The following is a 21,288-nucleotide window of genomic DNA, read 5'->3' as shown; positions in this document are numbered from 1 at the left end:
CCGAGCTTGCTTAGCCTGACCCACTTGTGTCTTTTTGTTGCCGTTTTTGTTTTCGTGCATGCCACAATGCATGACTGGGGGCCATATAGTAGATGGCGCGCGGTGTTTGTGTGACGATATTCTTTAATGAAGGCCCATTGTCTCCAGGCGTCATTCTATTGTGTCGAGCTCTGCGCACAAGGAACAGCAGCTTTTGCTTGCTTGTGATAACAATAGATTTATAATAATAATGCATGTGCTCTGAATGGTATAAAATAGTTTCATCGCAGGTCAGAATATTTGGTACAGCCGTAGAGATTATTGAAACCCCGTACTGCAATATATATATATATATATATATATATATATATATATATATATATATATATATATATATATATATATATATATATGTAGTGACCATTGCAACGCTAACTAGAAAAGAATCACAATGATTTTACTCAGTATATCTGACAGTCATCCAAGTATTTCCTAGACCAATTTTGTAGTCCCATTCCAGGTGGGTCATTGCCAGGGGCGGTCCTCAGATCAAAGATCGAGGGGCTACGAGCCCCGCGGCAAAGAAATAAATGTTTTTTTTTTCTTTGATGTATTTTTTTTTCAGCAGAGTGGCTTAACCTGATGAACCTCATATTTGCACAGAAGGGTGGTTAGATTTGATGATGTCAAAATATAAAGTTTGGGATTTTTGGGGTAAAACCCTGTTGCAGTGGCATCACATTGCACTCTAAAATAAAAACACAGCAATTTTGAGGATCTTAAAACGCACGGAACCTCATGAAACCTTGCACGCATAACAGACGTGGCAAAATGATCTAATTTATTAAATTATCACGCAATATTTACAAAGTGACTCAGTAACACCCCTACAGTTAAGGAATTAGCCCCACTTATATGTTTCACCTACATCAATGAAATTTGTTAGGCATATGTAGCATGTGGAGATGTACAAAAAAGTCCATTGCATCCATGTGGTAAGATATACAGAAAATTAGCTGTGTTCAAAATTTCCAAAAATGAATCAACAAAGTCAATCCAATAGAAACTCCTATGCTCAGGGCAAAAGGCAGAAAAAAAAACCCTGACTGGTTCCGGTCAGCGAGTGCAAACAGAACCGGTGGCGTGAGTCACACACTTCAGCAAGTTAATGCAGACATGTTGCGACGAATTCTTTTATGTTTACACGTTTCTGTCACTTGGCCTCAGTTTCACATACAGACATAGGCCGCAGCGCCGTCCCGGCCACAAGACACACAGCACAGCGGGATCGCTCTATTTATGTCAAGGCATCGGGCGCCGCGTGATACCAAACGGATCAAAGCTGGTGCGCGCTCGCGTGGTTATGCGTGTGGCTGCGCGATAAGGAAGCTTGCCCTCGCCGAGTGGTTTCGCCGTCTCACGATCTCTTCGACTTAGGTTTCACCTCCTTCAACTTTCTTTTCCTCTCTCTGATTTCTTTATGTTCATTATTGATGTTTTTACTTAAGAGTTTGCCACTTTTGACCGATCTTCTTCAAGTGAACTTGAGTGACAGTTAAATAGATATCGACAAAGGGGCGGGCGCCACGGAGCTGTTTGATTGACAGCAGCTTCTCGGTTGATCATGTTGTTTTCTTTACAGGTCAAGGGTCGATAAGGAGGAAATGTGCTTGTGTATTCACTAAGTGTGTGCGTGCGTGTTTTGAGCGTGGACTTAAGTGCACGGTTGACCAACTTTATGGATTAACCGCCACGGTGCTAACAGATCACCGTCGAGACTTCGCCTATTTATGAACATCTTCAGAATGTTAGGAACAATACACACAGACATACTGAATAAAAAAATAGCAAAGGTGAATGTGCTAAATGCAATTAGCGCCTTTGTTCAATTATTATTTAAATTTTTATTTTACATGCAGTTAGCTGGCATGGTAACAAATCCATCTGAGAGAGATTAAAAAGCAAATTAATTAGCAAATTAATTACATTATAAGTGAATGCTCCATCGCATTATTGTACATACAGTACATAAAGCAAACAATTACTCAACGTTTTTTTGTTTGTTGCTATTTTTAGCAGTAAAACATGAATATTTAGTTTATAATTCATCTGATGACTATATTATTTTTCATAGACAGTTAATATCTTTACAATAACTTCTTGCAATTGTTGTGATGTCACATATGCTGAAAGTCAATTATGACTCAGATCGAGAGTGTCACATGATCAAAGCCAGAAAACAGATGAGATGTGATTGGTTACCTAAGCCTTGAGCACATGTGATATCATTTTCACTAGTAATATGTGATTTTAAAGGTTTTAAATACATGAAAACCAATTTAGTTAAAAAAATATTAAGTTTTCACACACATCCAGCATTCGGTTTCATTTTTCTCTTTAAAACGAGGCAGGGAGAAAAGTATTTTGATGCATTGTGCTTTAATATGGAGCAATGTTTTTACTCGATGACATGCCTGACAAACAAACTTAATAATGAGCGACTCAACACAGTTGCAGAATAAAAAAAAAAAGCACAGAAAAGCTATACCCAAGCCAAACATTTTTTTGTGTGTGTGTACCATATTTTTCCTTCTACAAGTCAAGTTTTTTTTCCCTCATTTTCAACCCCCATGTTGGGGGGGGCTTGACTTATACCGGCATAACTCAAAACCAGATCAATTTTCTCCACATATCTGTGTGAATAACATTAATTTAAATATAAAATAAGTCAATCATGTCATTTACAAGGCTTAAAATGATTATATATACCTCGAATCGATATGGTAAGCTTCTGTTTTATCACGTTTGCACTTTCATCAAGCGCCACCTTATTGCCTCTTTGCTGTCAACAACGAGGCCGCCGTGGATCATTTTTCCGGCGGACTTTGACCCATAATGAAAAGAAAAAGACGGCTTGACATGTTCGTTCAAGACAAAAAGGCGAAAATGACGAGCAGGAAGCATAGGACATCTGGGATTTAAATGGGAGGAGATATTTGGCGTGTCAGATGTTGACAATTAGGGATTTTCCACAAATTCATCACGCCCCACCCCCAGAAATGCGTCTAAAAGTCATGTAAATGTGTTTTAATTGGACGCTCATGATATATGTAACCACTAAAGTCAGGGGTAGACTTATATTCGCTTTTTTGTAAATTTCACCCAAATTGAAGTAAGCATGACGAGGTTGACTTGTGCACAAAGAAATATGCTACTTTCTGTGTACATTGACAAAGATAAAAGATTACAATATTTCTTAATCTTGCACAGGATGTCACATTGATGTCTAAACTTAGCAACGATTCCCAAATTCCTCATTCAGTCTTTTCGAACTCTTTGAAATTTCTGACATCTCTCATCTCCTTTACCTCTCTCTCCTACATTTAGCAATTTCAATATTCCTTTAACCCAAGGGAAAAAAAAAAAAACGAGAGAATTTGCATCCCAGTGCTAAATCTTATCCCGCAGCTGTTCAGCGCACGTAGGAAGGAGCCTCCAATGGCAAACTCACGGCCTGTTCTTGTAACAGATGGACGGATTAGGCACCTCCTTGAATCACTCCTTCGTTTCCGTCTTTCATTTCTCACTCTGCCACCTCGTCTTTATTCCTATCTTGTCACAAAACTAAAATTGAGACTTGATGTGGCGGAAAAAAACAAATCCTGTTAAATGACTGGAAAAAAACCCCATTCATATAAATATATATATTTTGTCTTTTGCACACATTCGCATTGACTTCATACATGAAGCGTAATCAAGATCAGAACAGCATGATCAATCTTTTATGTTGAATTACAGTCAAATTATAATATATGTTGATACTGTATTTCAATACGCCTTCATGCAAAATAAACTAGCATGCACAGTTACTTTTGTCATGTGACATTTGACGGCCAAAGTTAAGTTGAACACAACAAGTCATGAATTATGCAATTGATTTTCACCGGGAACTATTTTTAACAAACTTAAATTGCTGGCTGGTCAATCTAATGACTGGAGATGCGGCTGTTCTGATTTTGGTCTGCCAAAAAACTAAATTTAATAAATAATAATAAAAAAAATGTTTTTAAGACCCCCTGCAAATGTGCTCATGAGCTTGGTAAATTGACTTTTTAAACATTTACTTTTATTGAAACGTGAGAAGTCCACCATAAACTTATCAATGGTCAATGTTCAGAAAACTGAAAATCAATTGGCACAGCATACTGTACATTGCTGTACCACTTTGGGATTGTGCCACCAGAAAGCTCAATAGTATATGGGTTGACTTTATTTCCCATGATTCATTGACACGTAAGCAGGAAGTAGTTATGTTCCACAATATAGGAATGTGAACGAAAACAGTTTAGATTCAATTTTTTAATTGTTTTATTATATATTACTATGACAACTGTGTGACTGCTATAGGCTTGGCGAAAATAACTGACTTGATGAACAAAAAGAAGGGAAAAAAAACGTTGTGTCATGCACTAATTCAAGACTAAATAATGTGGCTGGTGAACATAATCAGGACCAGGGACCTAAAGTTCAAAATCGGGTATGTCCCAGTTAAAAGGGAACGTCTGCTCACTCCATTTAAGTTTGAAGTGCTTAATTTAGGTGGATGACTTCTGGACTTGGTTAGGTATAGCGTGGGCTATATAAGGTGGCGACTTAAAAAAAAAAAAAAAAATCAGGAAATAGGAGAGCGTTCTTGAGCAAAATGATCATTACAAGTCCGAATCAAAACTGAGTCCCTGGGTTCAACAGAGTAAATATGACAATAAACATAGCTATAACCAGAACAAAAATAAACAGACAGAAGGAACTAAATAATGTACACAAAGACAAATGGCAAACAGGTGAGCAGAATGTAGGAGAGAGGCGACAGACGCACGAGTGGCACGCGCAAGACAATGATAGTACACAATGAGCAGACAAGGAGGGCTCAACAAGGGAAACGACACGAGATCAAACATAACCGTCAGATCTATTATCTACAACAAACCATCTGTCTCGGTGTCAAAACCGTCAACACAACAAACAACAAATGCAAACTGCTGTAAATCAACCAACATGCAGACAGACATCTTTTCAGATGTCACACTGACTTAAATATCCTCCCCAATTTTTTTTAGCCATATACGTATGGTGTGCATTAACATTTACATATTTAAGTCATAAGTGATAACCAATCACGGTTTAGCCAGCAAATGCCACATGCTTAGAAAACAGGTGTCATAATGTATCCTTATCTTAGCCATGACCATAGATGATGTCATTTTCAGTTGATGGAAAGTTACAAAATGTGTTTTTAAATGTATTAATAGTACATGAAGATGATATAAGTAAAATAGGGTAATCAAATTATTTGAATACAAAACCTTCAATTGCTGAAAAACGCAAAATATGGAAGGTATCCCCATATTTAACTTTACTTTTAGTGTAACCCAGTGTTTCTTAACTATATTTTGCCAGGCCCCCCCTAGAAAAGAGAAAACCTTTCGCCCCCCAGTCGATGCACTGAATATAAATAAGATTATTATTGATGAAAATTGTTTAAGTATACCTCCACATGTATCCTTTTTAACATTAACAGAAAACGCAATATAAATCAGCTTTCAACAACTGTTAATTATTTTTATCATGTTTATACGGGTTATAGCTTAGTCTAAAATGGAAAAAAAAAGAAGCAAGTGCACCAAAGTGAATGAAACTGAAAGAAAATTATGAAAATTATTACTTTATTGCAATTACATTCCACATGACAAAAACAAAGCCTTTTTCCTGGGATCATCCGCGCCCCCCCCCCCGGCACCCCCACTATTTGAGAAGCACTGGTGTAACAGATACAGATCCAAAAAAACTTTGAGAGAAAGAGAAAGAGAAAAATCTCACAATTTTACAAATATGCAATGAAATATGTCATACTGTATTTAAATTGCATTTACTGTACATATAAGACAAGAATTTGGATTTTATTCATTGTAATTTGTAATCATTACATTCCAAAAATTAGTACAATTTTTTTTGTACAGTTGAAAATATAACTGACAGTATCGCTGCATAATTTAGCAACTTCATATTCCATGTTTTGCTTTTCTTTGAACAAAAAAATGGACTGCTTCTGTTACAGCATTAAAAAGTTATACCCCCTTTACGTACCCCCTTTTAAGAGAGGCAATTTTAGAATTATTCTCCGCTACTTTGTTATCATACCGTTTTTTTTAATTATTATTATTTAAAATTGCATATTTTCACTTGGAGTGATACTTTTTCTTGGCTGCACTTGTGCACCATCCCCTCCCATATTCCCTATTCCCAATCCCCCCTCCGCCGAGTGTGTGTGTGTGTGGCCGTCCCGTTTTTTTTTTTCCTCTTTGTCTTTATCGGCCTCTCTCCCTCCATCTCCCATTAATTACACGGAGAACGAAGGGATTTAGCTCTCTAATCTGAAAAGATACGACCCCACAACCAGCTCATCCCTTAACACTGTTACTTATACCTCAATCCTGCACTCACACAGCCAAACTCACACACGCACGCACGCACGCACGCGCACGGAGCTGCGGGCTAAACAGAAATATGCATGCAAGATGTAGGATGTTTTTATTCTTTGAAATACAAAAGAGAATACGGCGCATTTGGGAAAAGTTGTTTTGCCTCTACAAAATGTGTCTTAAAATGTGAATTCAAAGTGCATCCCACATCAATTTACTGCCAAAGTTCTAGCATTATGCAGATTACAGCAACATTAAATACCGTACTCCTAAGTAGTTCCCGCTAGGCTTACGAGAATGCTTTTGGCTGAATCAATTTAATGTTCATTTATTTTCACTTTTTGAGTTTTCATCCAACGTGATTACATAATGAATAAATACACAAAAAATAATCATGTTGCCTGAACGCGGGCTCTAAAAATGAATACTGGAAGCTAGCAGATATTTCTGCCTTTTTATACGTATAACAAAAATACGCTGCATATTAATACATTGGTCCGCTCCATGGAATGGCTGCTGAGTGGGTGTGACAGGCCTCATCATGCAATGTCGTTTAGTTATATATAGAAATGGGAGCACAGCTGTCTCTCCATTAGGCTAAAAGCACAGCAGCACACTAACATGGCCATGGAATCGCCAATCCATTCGCTGCTCTTTGACAAGGGACGAAAGATGGAAGACGGCTTTGGAATATTTAGGAGCTAGAGAGGTTGGGCTTGTGGATATTGGGAGCGCTTGAAAAAATTTACATGCTGTACCAAAAGTGGCAGGAAACAAAGGAAACTAAACTGAAGTGCTCATTTTTATGAGCGGGCAACTTTTGGACTGTTAGCAAGTTAGGTTTGCGTATTTGGACATTGGATTTATAGTATGACAACATCTGCATTAAAATTGTGTGCCAACCCGATCCCAGGTCCATAATAATGCTCTATTCAATCTAACTGTTTCGGATTTATATTATGGTTTGGCTTATATTAAATAATGGTATGTTTTAAATATTTTTAGTAGAACAGCTGTTACGATATCATTCGCTATGATGTTGTTATCAGATATAGGGACCGGCAAATCAGAATTAGGGCAATATTCTATGAGACTTGCACCAACTTAGACTCGTCCAACTAAAGACTCGATACATGACTCGGACTGTTTTGTTACTTGTGACTTTGTTACTTGTGAACAATTGTATGACTTTATTTTCTGAAGTGACGTAAGTTACATTTTATAATGTGACTCAATTGAAAGGAAAACGTACGTACTGCCCCAAGTAAAAACAAAAGAAAGGGGAACTAAAACACTTAAGCATGAGTCTTTGAGTCTGTTTCATGTTTCAGTTGTGATACAAGAAACTAAACAATCAAATGTAAAAATTCTAACATTTTTAAGGAAATTCCAGATCATATGAAAAAAATAGGTAGGACTCGTGGTCGGGGACTTGGCCTTGGAGACTTGTGCCTATATCTAGTTTTTATGGCTACTTGTCAACTTTTGCCATAATGGTCTTGTATTTGCCCCATTTTGGCTTTGTATTATATCAGTTTTGTCATATAGGGTTCCTCTATGTACCTCGTGACTTGCAGCGAATGGATTATTTCATAATATTGTCAGTTTCTCACATAGGGCTAGGCATTGCATGGTTTCTCAGTATTTCGGTTTGAGTTTTTCAACGGCATGCTGTTAGAATATCAAACTCATAACTCGTCTTCCTAGTTTCTTTTCAAGTCTAGCTTTCTAGGTCTAAATTTCCAGGGCTAGTTTACTATTCAATTTTCCGTATAAAGCCTTCGATTCCATATGTCAGCTTTTGGGTCTAAATTCTGTCTTTCGCGTGACAACAGCAGAAACTAAACGACTATTGCTGTGTCGAGCAATTCTTACAGTTTAGCTTCTTGAACAAAGTAACAGCTCGAAAAGACCACATGAGAAAAAAAAAAGATATAAAGGTATGAAAATAAGTCACAGCTTGAGCTAGAAAAAGCTCACTGTGTATTTCTCACTCTTCTCCACTAGCATTCACTTCTGCTGCAAGTCTAGCGTGACTGATCTCAAATCAGGTTTTCTGCATACAAATGCAGAGCAAGGCGTCGACTCTCCACTTACTTTTCCAACCCCCCCCCCCAACTACTCTCAGCAGGCGCACGGGCCAAAACCTTGCTTCCATTTCCCATTCCTACAGGATGCTTAACCGAATGTCTATCTCAAAGTGGAGCGGCAATTGGACTTTGAAGTGGGAGTTCTCCCTTACTTTCCTACATAATTTATGATATAAGATTAGATGGAAAGAAGAGGGAGGGAAAGAAAGATGGCAATAAGCTGAAAGGAGCAGTGAGCGTGCCTTAAGATGGTCTTTGGGTGAGATAAAGATGCTAGTTATCATCAATTTCCATATCAATGACAAGCCTTACCCCCACTCATAGTTTTGCGGAACAGTGTACTAAAATAGTAAGAAACGACCCATTGTGTGCATGTGCATGCGAGCGCAAGCGTTTCCTGGCAACTTCCAGATTTACGTTGAAGTTATCGGACGAGCCAACTGGCAGGCGGCACACCGGGAAGCCGTTTAAGAGCCAAACACACAAAAGCAATCTCGTAAGATCTACCGCCGTCGACATGTGTCGAAGCAAAACAGAACAACAAACATTACATCAGAGGAGTCGCGCTGCCGTTAAAAAGCTCTGAGCAAATACTGCTGCATATAGAAAAGCAGCTGCACTAATAGCGGCGGCGGTTGGAACACCCAAACACAGGTGGGGCCTACAATAGGTATGGCTGCAACTTCTTTGAAGTCAAATGTGTGGGAAAGTTTGCAGAGGCTGCTGGATCATTGAAGAATGTGTGCATGGCCATCAGTCAAATGCATAAAACTCAAAGACCAAAACTTTAGAGCAGTGTTTCTCGACTATATTTTGCCAGGCCCCCCCTAGAAAACCGAAAATTTTTCGCTCCCCCCCTCAGTCGAAGTACTGAATATAAATTATTGAAAATTGTTTAAGTATACTTACACATGTATCCTTTTTAACATTAACGACAGAAAAACGCAATATAAATCAACTTTCAACAACTGTTAATTATTTTTATCGTGTTTATTTATACGGGTTACAGCTTAGTCTAAAACGAAAAAAAAAAGAAGCAAGTGCGCCAAAGTGCCTGAAACTAAAAGAAAATGATGAAAATTATTACTTTATTGCAATTACATTCCACATGACAAAAACAAAGCCCCCCCCCCCCCACCCCCCAAGAGGGCCCGCCCCACTATTTGAGAAACACTGCTTTAAAGTCACAAGCTGGTATGGAGCAATGTGTGTTTTCAAAGTGTTGAAGAGCAAAACGTTGCCAGGATAGTCAGACTTCTTTTTTTTCGACTTGAAAGAAATCAGTGCCAAGAGATTAGTCGCCAGTGTGCAAAAATAGAGAATTTCTTTGGAGACTTCAAACGGCAACTGACCTTGTGTTTTATGATCAGTGGACGACGGTTTGTTATATGTAGCCACCTCTAAATAGAGCTGCTATTCATATCGTCTTCGCATTTATCTGAATATTTCACTGGAGGGACAAGAGGCTCGTCTAGTTGCTTTCACTGGATGATATATTTGCTAATGGGTGTTTCGAACAAAAAGTTTAGCGATGCTGTCTGCTGCGATGGCAAAGCAAACATTTGAGGGAAATGAGGATTTACCCTATGGGCACTATTGCTCATATGCATATATTGTTATGAAAATCATAAGTCAACGCTTCAGTCTGTTTGCTGTGTGGATCTGTTCGTCAGTTCTTTGAGGCATTTAGAAGTCCTAAAACTCACGTTTCAACTTTGGGTAATTTGCCTATGTTCATTCAATTAATTCAGAGACCTAATTCTTACCATCTGTCTCAGTGTACAAGTCAAGTTTTTTTTTTTTTTTTCCTAATTTTCAACCCCCATGTTGGGGGGGCTCGACTTATACTGGCGTAACTAAAAACTAGACCAGTTTTCGACACGTATCTGTGTGTGAATAACATTAATTCGAAGATGAATAAGTAAATAATGTCATTTGCAAGGCTTAAAATGATTATATATACCTCTAATTTATTTAGTAAGCATCCGTTTTAGCAGGTTTGCATGTCCAAAAGCACTTTCGTCAAACGCCGTCTTTTGACTCTTTGTTGTCAACGTGGATCATTTTTCTGGCCGACTTTGACCCATTATGAAAAGGAAAACACGGCTTGACTTCAAGCACTCGTGGATGTCAGCAGGTGGGGGGAGAAAAATAACGAAGAGCAACTGCTCCACACTCTGATCTCACCAGAGTCATCACTAGGGTAAGCAAGGCTTCAACATAACATTTCTAGAAACCTCAATTTCAAACAAATTGAACAGGTCCGAAGGTGACTACAAAAGTAATGAGGAGATTTAAATGAAAGTCAAGTAAGATAAGGATGTCTGGGAGTTAAATGGGAAGAGCTATCTGGCTTGTCAGACATTGATGAGTTTTTAGGGCTTTTTGACAAATTAATATTCAGCTGTGTCAAAAAAATAAAGGTTTGAAACTTCAAATCGTATTTTTGTTACATTACTTTCAACATTCGCATCTACGTACGCGCCTACATTGCCTGGCACTTGTCTCGTTTCCACCCCGCCCCTTCCCCCACATAACCGCAACAGTATGTTATTCAATATATATGAAGAAGAAATGCGTATTAAAGTACCGTAATTTTTTAACACACATCATGTGTTTTAATTAGACAGCCATGATATATAAATTCCCCCAAATTGAAGTAAAAAAAAAAAAAGGGGGGGGGGGGTCGACTTGTACACAAGGTCAACTTGTACACTGACAAATATGGTCATACATATCTTTGGTCATTTCTGAAACGAAACGTGATTTGAAAGATATACACTCAGGACTTTCCAGTGTGCGTTTGCAAGCTGTATTGTTTGTTTGTTGACGGGATCTGCATCTATGTCAAAAACAACAATGAAAAACAAACAAAAAAAGGAGTCATAGCCTGGCTAAGCAATGTTTTGTGACTGTCATTATGAAACAATCTCATGCGCAAGCATATTGAAGAACAAAATGAATGGCTCGCTCAGGATGAGTATGTTATTGTTTTTCTCATCCCAAGTGACCATTGATTCTGAAACAGTGGCTTTTTTTTTTTTTGGTGGGATCAGCCTATATTATGGATATAAAAGCAACGATGCAGTAAGCGGGTATAAGTAATGTTGCCAGAAACTCAATATCATTTTTCTCTGAACACTGCTTAGAGTAGGAGTGGGACAAGTTATCAATATCGTGATATATCTCTCGCAAAACAGGATGATACACCAGCATCAATGTGTGGACAGTTACACAAAAAATGACAAGTTTGGCTTTCTATTGTGTGTGATGTGAAACTTTATATCCTCCATACACTGTCACTGCAGTGCATGAAATAAAAGTGCATTTTATTTTGTTGTATTTTGAAAATTCTGTCTGGGATTTCATGTACCATACTTTCTGCACTATAAGGCGCACCGGATTATAAGGCGCACCCCCAATTAATGACATATTTTAAAACATTTCCATATATAAAGTGCACCGGATTATAAGGCGCACCCTTAACTAATGACATATTTTAAAACTTTTTCAATCACAATGTAGTAATACTCAAAGTAATAACAATAATAACTCAAATAATAACTCTAAACTCTCAATAGCATAATAACTCAATGTCAATATGACCAACGTTGTTCAACTGTAAACACACAAAAGAAACAGATAAAGCTTACTTTATCAGTTCATTCCCCATCTACCAATCCCAGTCTCAATATTGATCCATATATAAGGCGCGCCTGATTATAAGGCGCATCAGCTTTTTAAAAAAGTGAAGGCTTGTTCAACTGTAAACACACAAAAGAAACAGATAAAGCTTATTTTATCAGTTCATTCCCCATCTATGAATCCCAGTTTCAATATTGATCCATATATAAGGCGCGCCTGATTATAAGGCGCATCAGCTTTTTAAAAAAGTGAAGGCTTGTTCAACTGTAAACACACAAAAGAAACAGATAAAGCTTATTTTATCAGTTCATTCCCCATCTATGAATCCCAGTTTCAATATTGATCCATATATAAGGCGCGCCTGATTATAAGGCGCATCAGCTTTTTAAAAAAGTGAAGGCTTTTAGGTTTGCCTTATAGTGTGGAAAATACGGTACATGAGAACTCTGAGTGTGTTCAACACAAGACGTATATCATTGTCTTGTCTATTCCCTCCCTCCTTGTCGTTCCTCCCACCATCCATCTTCTTTTCACTGTCATTCATCTGCACACACTCGCTTACAGACCACCAGACTGCTCTGTTAAGACTTGACTTTGAAGCTTCAAACGTAAAGAAACCCCAAAAAGATCTTCTGTTTGCCTGGTTCTTTAATTGATCTCGCCTGAATTCCCCCCCAAATTCCACAACATTGCTTATATTTTCACAACTTCTTGCAATCATAAATAGCTTCGACTTTTGAAATGAAGTGCAATTATAACAAGATCATATGACCAGAAAGTATATGTATGTATGTAGCACGGATAGCACGTTTGTCGAGATGAAACTGAGTAGAAGGTAACCTCTTTCACCTGCGAAGGATATTGAGCCGGCTGAAGTCAGTCGGGGCACAATCACTACAGATGCGTGCAGACAAGTGGAGCAAAGAAAACGGGAGTACAAGCAACAGCCAAAGCGACAGCACAGGGCGGGTAGGGAACAGATGTCTTTTTTTTTTTTTTTTTTTTGCAAGGGTCATAAACAAGGAGCCATTCAACTTTGAAGACAGCCGAAGGGCACGGAGAATTACAGAGTGCGAGGACGAGAAAAATCGAGATAAATTACCGCGCGGTAACAGGAGTCAATTGAAAATGCTCAGTGATGGAGGAAAAAGGGGGGATATATTAGTGGAGGAAACATTAAGCCAGGCAGGAGCAAAGAGTGGTAGGGGAGACTAAATGGTTTGTGAAATCAATCAATGAAGGTGCGACTTGGCAGCTCATCTAGTGTGCGTTGCAGCCTTTATGCTGCTGACAGTGCCAACGTACAACAGCCCTCTGGAAAGGGGGGGGGGGGTCGCAAATTGTATAGCCCAGGGGATTTGGACTATGTGCATATTTATACATTCACACTCAGGCCAGTTTGTCCGAACCTGTTTCTGTGACTGGGGGCGTGTGTTACCAAAACAGAATACAATAACATTAAATACACTTGACTAAAAACTTAAATTGTGTTATATTGACAAAAGAGTTTTAAAAACATGACATTCATTATTTAAAATCTGTAATTAATTGATCCAATTACCGTATTTTCCGCACTATAAAAGCCTTCATTTTTTTTAAAAGCTGGTGGTGCGCCTTATAATCAGGTGCGTCATATATGGATCAATATTGAGATTGGAATGAATTGATAAAGTAAGCTTGACCTGTTTATTTCATGTGTTTACAGTTGAACAAGGTTGGTCATATTGACTGAGTTATTATGCTATTGAGAGTTTAGAGTTATTATTTGAGTTATTATTGTTATTACTTTGAGTATTACTATATTGTGATTGAAAAAGTTTTAAAATAGGTCATTAATTGAGGGTGCGCCTTATAATCCGGTGAGCCTTATATATGGAAAAAGTTTTAAAAGGTGTCATTAATTAAGGCTGCGCCTTATAATCCGGTGCCCCTAGTACGGAAAATAAGGTAATCCAATTTTGATCTCACAATTTTTTTTTCCATATAGACAAATTGTGTTTTTTTTGGCAGATAAAAAGACTGATTTACAACAACAACAAAGTAGCTTCAGTCTTTTATTTTATTTTCACAGACTATAACATATCCAGTGGTAACCATTTACTTTCAGCTGCGTGTATAACCCCGTTTCCTTCGACGTTTTCTACTTAACGCTATTCTACTCGACAAAAGCCCCCAGTGATGCTCGCCGAAAAATCCTTGTGTTTCTTTGTGGTTCCAAATGAAGCAGTGCAGTTTCTAAAACATGATGTTGGAGGTCATTGATTGGTCTAAGACACATGTGCGTCAACGGAAATACCCAGAAAAACATTGACAACAATGAGAGGGAAAAAAAATGAAAAAGCTTTCACTTCCACAACTTATTTTTGATAGACTTGAATAGCATCTTCTTGATGATGTAATATTCCAAAACAGCCACACACAAATCACCATGAATAATTACTTACGACCATGTTTTGTAAAGATAAATAAATACATCAACATTCTTCTGTTTTTTTAATTGTTTAGTGCCTTGTCACTGGTAAGCTATTTCATGGACACCATATTGGGGGAGGGTCGACTTATAGCTCAAAACAGACCATTTTTCCCACATATACGTGTTTGAATAACAGAAATGAGTAATATTGTGTCTTTTACAATGCTTTTGATTGTCCTAAAGAGGAAAGTGAGGATCTATGCTAAGGGCACTATTGCTATATGCATATATTGTATGGAAATCCTAAGTCAATGCTTTAGTCTGTTTGCTGTTTGGAAGTCTTAAATTTCATGTTTGATTAACATTTCAACACCGGTAGTTTGCTTATGTGCATTGTCTTCATTCAGAGAACTAATTCTTACCGTCTTTCTCCATGTACAAGTTGAGTTTTTTTCCTCATTTTCGACCGCCATATTGGGAGGGTCAACTTATACCCGCATAACTCAAAACCAGACCAATTTTCTCCACATATCTGTGTGTGAATAATATGAATTGAAATGTGAAATAAGTCAAATCATTTAATTTAAAAGGCTAAAACGATACGATATATTGAAAAAAATATGCATCTGTTTCTCAAAATGTACTAATTGCTCAAAAACGAGACTGTGTGGATAATTGTTTCGGCGAACTTTGATGCATTATGAAAAGGAGAAGACGGTTTGACTTGTGTCCTTCGTCTCGGTTTCACCCCACCCCATAACTGCAATAGTATGTTATTCCATATATGATGAAAAAAATGTGTCTAAAATGTTGACATTTTAATAACACACATCATGTGTTATAATTGGGCAGCCATGTTTGATGTAACCACTACAGTCAGGAGTTTGAATGAAATTTGAAAAAATGAGGGGGTGGGAGGTTCGACTTGTTCTCTGAGAAATACAATAAATCTTTTTGATGAATAATAAGAACTTGCATTTTTGAAGTCACTTTTTGAGACACGTTTCCTAAATTGACACGGGGGGGGTGCTGTGCGTCATAAGTTGATTTCAGTTGTGAAAACGTCATTCAATTATCTCCTAGAAGTGGGCGACATCATCTAAATTCTACATATTCATTAGCTTAGACACCCAAATGTGTCAAATCCTCCAGCATGCTTTTCGTTTATCCTCTGAGCATGCCATGACATAAAAAAAAAAAAAACGGCAATTTCCATCTAATTGTTTTCAGAGGCAGCCAAGAAGCCAAAGCTTTACTTTCGAACATAAGGAAGAACGGTGCTTTTTTTCTTGAATCAATCGTTAAATAATTAGAGAATAATATAAAAATATATCATCATCAATCCTGTTGATGGGGTTCTCGAGTTAAGTTTGGCAAAAAAAACGCTTCCTCGCTCGCTACATTAGCATCTTTGTTGACATGATCGGGTGCGAAAATTAAAGTAAATGAGTAAATTTAAGACCATCCATTGATTTTTAGAGTAATCAAGCCACAAAGCTTTTATTAACTAAAATAACACACACACGGTATCTCCATAAATCCAATATCCATTATTTCAAAGGTTCACCGGTAGATTAAAACCGCAAATTGTTGCTATACTTATAGTGAATTCCGTCAAGGCGTTTTGCTTTTGACCTTCTTCAAAAACTTCCACCACAAAAGCTGGTTCACCAGCCAGTCATCTTCACTCAAGTGGACATGCAGCACATAAATAATTGACAGGCTTCCGTGCATCGGGGTGAAGATGCATCGTATACAGTATATGTCCATGCGTGCATTTTCAGACCCAGACAGCAGGCTGAGTGGTGATTACACGTGGTCTTCAAGGGGGATGAAGGAGGGCATGGCCTTTATGAGGTCAGGACTTTGCTAATCTACAAGCTTTTCAGTTGCTTCACGCTGCAGTTGTGAAGATCTAAGGAGATAAGCATGTCTGAAGCTTCTGGAGTTTTACCAACTACGTATATCACATAAATTTGATAATCAAATATGTCATCCACTTGTCCTCAATATATGCAAGACCAGAACCAGAATACATCAAGTGTCAAAGTGAGAGCCACTGAGGAATTATTCTTCACGCATGGTCACGCGCATATGCGGACAGACTGCCTGTCAATTACGAAAAAAGGGAGATGGGGTTCGGATGTTTTTTGTTTGTTTTTTTTAGATGTTTGCTCACACAAACTGTATGACACAGTTAAAACGTGATTCAGGAAGTAATTACATTTCTAATTTAGAAAACTGCATTTTAGCCAAATAATGCTATGAAGAGTGATATTTTTCCAGTTTATTTTTCAAACAGACATTTTAATACCTGGAATTTGATCACATTCAACTCCATACTTGTGTATGAACTCATAAAAAACAGACAAGGTCATGTGAGTGAAGTCCGACCCATTGATTGTGCACACGCGTGCGTCTAATGCATTTCCAGTATGCTTCGACGATTTTCAGGATGCCAAGTAATTTTTCCATCTTATCTTAGTTCCAAACAATTTTACACAAATACACACATTACACAGCACGACTTGAATTCAATTGACCATTGTGTGACGGCGACAGCACTTGTTTTGCAAATAACTAGCGATGTCAACAATTACTCCACGAAAACAGCACATGCTTTGTCTGCTATTTGGGAAAATTCCTTTTAAAACTTGATTCTTGTTTTTGCACTGCTGGCATAAACAGGCAGTAAGAGAAACATTAAAAAAAAAAGATAATTATCATTATTTGCGCAGACTAGTATGAATGGAAGACATTCTAGAATATATTTAATACGCTTAATATCCTATTGGGGGAAAAAAACTCAGAAAAACAGAATTAGTGAGAAACCTACCTACTGAACATATAAATATCCAAAATGCATGAAAACAAATCAATGATTGTTGAGGCGCAACAATTGATCAGTTAGCAAATTACCGTATTTTCCGCATTACAAGGCGCACCGGATTATAAGGCGCACCCTCAATTAATGACATATTTTAAAACGTTTTCCATATATAAGGCGCACCGGATTATAAGGCGCACCCTCAATTAATGACATATTTTAAAACTTTTTCAATCACAATATAGTAATACTCAAAAAAAATAATAACTCAAATAACAACTCTAAACTCTCAATAGCATAATGTCAATATGGCTACCCTTGTTCAAGTGTAAACACACAAAAGAAAGAGGTAAAGCTTACTTTATCAGTTCATTCACCATCTACGAATCCCAATCGTAATATTGATCCATATATAAGGCGCCCCTGATTATAAGGCGCACCATCAGCATTTAAAAGAAAAAATAAGGCTTTTAGATGCGCCTTATAGTGCAGAAAATACGGTAAGCAATAATTAATTTTGATTATTTATTTCTTTAATTTCGATATTTACACTTTAGAAAACTAAAGTTATCCAAATACTCAGAATTGTATTCTTTCGACTGAAAATACTCTCTGCATTCTTAAGTGCTTTATGAAAGCAAATTCATTATCATTATGATGAATCAAACATTTACATTGTATTCATTTGTATTGTTTAGCTATATGTGGGTGCTCCAAGTACACCAATTAAAAAAAAAAAGAAGTTCCAACGTTTATATTAAGCGTTTCACATAGACAATACTCTGAGTAATAACAGCCAGAAAGAAAACCGATGATGTAATTGACGTGAAAGGAAACAGGGGAAATACATCACATAAATAAAAATAAGCCTTTTGACATTGGGTACTTATTAAAATAGCAACGCTGCACTTGCTCAAAGAACCTATCTAAAAATACATAGTGAAAAGCCAGCTTTTATTTTTAAAGACTTCACGACAATTATGTGGTCACGAGCGTCTCGTCTCCGCGAGAACAAGAAAAGGGTGAGTTCGCCCAACTGTTTGAGTCCGGGGCTATACAAACATATGCTCTCAATTCCAGCTTAGGACCTCTTAAAATAGCACCACCATCCACTTCTATTCCATTTATCTTCTCGGGAAAGTGCAGTGAGCTGCATAAAGTCACAATAGCGAGATATGCCTGGCCTACTTTATCGGTAAGCTTAGGCTTGAAAGTACTTCTTTAAGATTTAAGGCCCAAAACATTAAGATTACATTTGAATTGGATTTTTTTTTTCTTTTTTTCCAAAGGATGTTCCCAAACTATTCACACATTGATGCATACCGGCCACGGCTTGAGTAGCACTCAGTCCACTGAGACGTGGAGACAGTAGATGCACTGTGGAGGACTTGGACTGAGTCCAGAGCCTCTCGAGAACATTCCATTGAGAGTCTGCTGGCTGCATGGCTCGGAGGCTGGTAAACAAGCACGATAACAAACAACCACAACGACCCTACAAAAATTCATCAAGGAGCATCCGTTCCTAAAAGACAATTTCTCACGTCCTAATAATAACCAACTGGAATGATGCTAGCTATCAAAGGGGGGGGGGGGGGGGGGGGGGGGGGGGGGGAGCATGTTATGTATGCTTTTTATTAGTTTGTCTCAGAACTCGCATGATTTCTGTAAATCATTGAATGAGGAACTTGTCTCACAGCTGCCGCTCGCGGGAAAAAAAAATCTGTAGAGGCGTGAGTTACTAACAGAATGAATTATCTTGTTTTTCACACAGGCCAGCCAGCTGTCAAGCACAGACAACGCTTGCTTTCAATACTCGCTCCACTTCCATTGCAATGTTTTCTTTTTCAAATCAAGTTTTTCTAGAGGTGACTTAACTAGATCGTAATGATTAGGTGACTTCCTGTTGTCTGATTTTTTTTTTTTTTGGTTTGGTTTGCCTCTCAAAAAGATTATTGTCTCGAAAAATTGTATCAGTAGACCTAAATCCTTATCGTTTTTAACGTTAACAAAAGCAAAAAAGCAATATGACTCAACTTTCAACAACTGTTAATCAGTTTTTACAGCATTTTTACAGTGGGTTACAGCTTAGTCTAAAACTGAAAAAAATAACCAAGTGCATCAAAGTGCCTTAAAAAAGAAAATCCTATTTTATTGCAGTTACACTTCCCATGAAAAAAACAAAGCCTTTTCCCGGGGTCATCCGCACCCCCCCAGAGGGGCCCGCCCCACAATTTGAAAAGCACTGTCGTAATCTCACCATTATTTGATTTATTTCAATATTGGCATCACAAAAGCATGCAGACACATGCACATAAACAAATTTCTATTTCAACAACATTCAAGTTGTTGTTTTTTTTTTGGAAACTACACCTTCTTACAGTTTATAGTAAATTTAAGCCAATCCGGACAAAAAGCTGCATTTATAGCCCGGAATTTACGGTATATAAACAGCCGAGGCAAAGGTGGGAAAATGCAGCAAAAGGATTTTTCTTTCTGGCGTAGCTGACCTCGTGATTGACAGCATCTGACTGACTCACTCTGCAACTCCACCCGAATCAATCATGACATTATGTGCTGAGACAGCTCAAAGTTGTTGAACGTTATGACCATTTCAGTCTGGGAAAATCAAAAGGAATGCTGAGGCAATATTTACGGCATCATATTTTCTGCTACGAAGCTTGATTCAGGTAGACTATCTTGTATATTCCTTTCAACACTCTTACTAGTGATACGCTTTCGAATACTTCACAAGGATAATTCTGTCTAATGCTGATAAAATAAAAAGGTATGCATATATATCGGTGACCATGCTGTCATCAAATTGTGTTTTTCAAGTTTCCTGAACAAATAATGACTTTTTTAAAAAGATATATACACTATTGCATAACTTGTATCAATTGCAGATCATTTTTTTTTTATCTGTGTTTTTAATAGTCGTTGCAAGGTTGAGAATTTGAAAAATGGAAGTAATATGACTCGGCATGGTCACAAGAAATACGCACTTTGCTTCGAGGCATTATTGATCTCATGGATGACACATTTCATTAAATCACATGTAGTATGGAAGTTACTTCTGCCTTAAACACTGACATCTGGATTTTGGCCTGTTTTACTGCCACTTCTCCATGTTCTGAGATAGCTCTTTGAGACACATTTGTGATTAAAAGTTATGAAATGTTGGACTTTAAATGCTATTCTGGCTGGAACAAATGGCCAACACAACATTTTTTGACAGTTTATTTAATGGCTTAATACATTTTTTTTTCTTATAGCACCTTTTACTCCTACGACCAAAACTACTTTGTGAGAGTACTCTTTTAATGAAACATCTGCAACCATTTATATAGCATGAGTGATTTCTTGAGTAGCAAAGCTCTTTGCTGAGGAGAAAACATACACATTTGTGTGCACACACACACACAACTACACACACAAAATGACAGTCACTTTTAATGATTCAGCGGTCCTTGAACATTATACGTGTGCTTCTGGTTATTCTTTTTTTTAAAATAGATAATTAATGAATATATACATCTATTGCAACAGCAGGCCTAAATGAATGTGACCCCTGCTGAGTGTGCTGATAGTAAAACAAATCTTTTCGTGTGTTTTCTTGGGAAGTGATAGAATATAATCTCTATTAGTACGAGCCCGTGTGGGCACACGAAACATTTAACAGTCTGTTCGTGTGATAATGTTGACACCGTTAACACGTCTGGCTCCATATGATTCTTTATCATCATCACCCTCTTCAAATTATGGCCATAGTTTGGCTATTCTCTGTATGTATATGTGTATACTGTATGTGTGTGTTTAATATATGTATATTTTGTTGGCGGCTGACTAAAACAAGCA

At 37.5% G+C, this 21,288-nt stretch overlaps 1 protein-coding gene across 1 annotated transcript in view; it reads right to left on the bottom strand.

The window, feature by feature from the left end:
• The window catches only part of ext1c (exostoses (multiple) 1c), a 68,430-nt gene that overhangs the window by 15,630 nt on the left and 31,512 nt on the right, over positions 1-21,288 (bottom strand). The window lies entirely within an intron of this gene.

This window comes from Hippichthys cyanospilos, chromosome 21, assembly GCF_059441005.1.
Source record: "Hippichthys cyanospilos isolate Australia breed blue-spotted pipefish chromosome 21, RoL_Hcya_1.0, whole genome shotgun sequence".
NCBI lineage: Eukaryota > Metazoa > Chordata > Actinopteri > Syngnathiformes > Syngnathidae > Hippichthys > Hippichthys cyanospilos.
The sequence above is the reverse complement of the archived record's forward strand: the minus strand, read 5'-3'. Positions and strand labels throughout refer to the sequence as shown.